Below are 1367 nucleotides of genomic sequence, written 5' to 3'. Positions count from 1 at the left end.
ATTAGGGAAATATGAGAGGCAAAGAATACCCCAAGTGACAGAAAGAAAATTCTGAACATGTCCCTTCAAGCCAAGTGGGGGCCTGGAAGGACAAGAACTGGTGGGTTAGCAACAACATTCTCTGGTGGCCACCTTGCCAGGGCATAAGTGTCTCGGCCAGGACTGCCTCCCAAACCCCAGCAAAGGTGAAAAGGAGACAAAGACTGTTCCCAGAATCAATGCAGAGACAATGAGAGCTGTAAGAAAAGTCTGAGAGAAAGAGAGGTGGGGAGGACCTTAACAGAGTTCCAGGCGTCTGGCTCTGAGCGCCTCATACATTGACGGATAGTTCTACAAAATGTTACTTCAAAGATAAAATGCCTAATGTTGGTTCCAAGAGCTTCCCTGGATGTCTTCCCACATGCCCCATCACACACCGACGTACATGGCAGAACCCAAAGGCCACACTTTTGAAAAAAAATAAATAAATAAAAACCAAAAACAAGAATAAGCCCTGTTGCTCTTTAAGGAGAGAGGAAGGAGCTGAGGCTGCTGGGGCCTTTCCCACGTCGGCCTGCGTTCCAGGAAGCAACTTCCCAGCAGCAGCATGGCGTAGCTCTAGGTGAGGGTCTCACCTTTTGTCACCCGCGCTTCAATGTACTCTATTCTCCGTTCGAGGGCTGTCAATTTCTCGTTTAGTGTTGCGAGTCTTGAACGACAAGACATATCGAATGAGTTGAGAAAGTCCGCGATTTTCTTGATGCTGCTGGTGATGACCTCAATGTATTCTCGGTTCGCCCAGTCCTGGTGAATCTCCCGCTACACCGGATCCTCTTGACCCGCCATGGTTGCCGCCTGACGACGAACCCTGCTTTTACTTGTTTTTTAAAATTATTTATTTTTTTATTAAGTAAACTCCTGGGGCTCAAATTCAGAACCGTAAGATCCACAGTTGCTCTACTGGCTGAGCCAGCCAGGTCCTCTCAGTCTCTTTTTGCTTTTGAGTTGGCAACTATTTAGGGGGACCTGGCTGGCTCAGTTGGTCGAGCGTCTGCCTCTGGCTGAGGATGTGATCCCAGAGTCCTGGGATCGAGCCCTGCATTGGGCTCATGACCTGAGCCGAAGGCAGATGCTTAACCTATAGAGCCATCCAGGCATCTCAAATTTTTTCTATGCCTATGTTTTATTTTATTTTTTATGTCTATTTTTTTTAAGATTTTATTTATTTATTTGACAGAGAGAAACAGAGAGGGGACACAAGTGGAGGGAGTGGGAGAGGGAGAAGCAGGCTTCCTGCTGAGCAGGGAGCCTGATTCGGGGCTCGATCCCAGGACCCCGGTGTGGTAAGCCACCCTCCAAAACTGTCCCCAAAGATTCTCACCTTTTGG

At 48.1% G+C, this 1367-nt stretch overlaps 1 pseudogene across 1 annotated transcript; it reads right to left on the bottom strand.

Moving 5' to 3' along the window:
* Positions 1-479: 479 nt before the first annotated feature.
* Positions 480-825, bottom strand: LOC309873287 (putative protein BRICK1 pseudogene; annotated as a pseudogene). Its single transcript has one exon. The product of its transcript is annotated as a putative protein BRICK1 pseudogene (transcript).
* Positions 826-1367: the final 542 nt, after the last annotated feature.

Source organism: Mustela nivalis, assembly GCF_964662115.1.
Source record: "Mustela nivalis genome assembly, chromosome: 9".
NCBI classification, from domain to species: domain Eukaryota; kingdom Metazoa; phylum Chordata; class Mammalia; order Carnivora; family Mustelidae; genus Mustela; species Mustela nivalis.
Note: the sequence above shows the minus strand (reverse complement) of the source record. Positions and strands in the feature narration are given on the sequence as shown.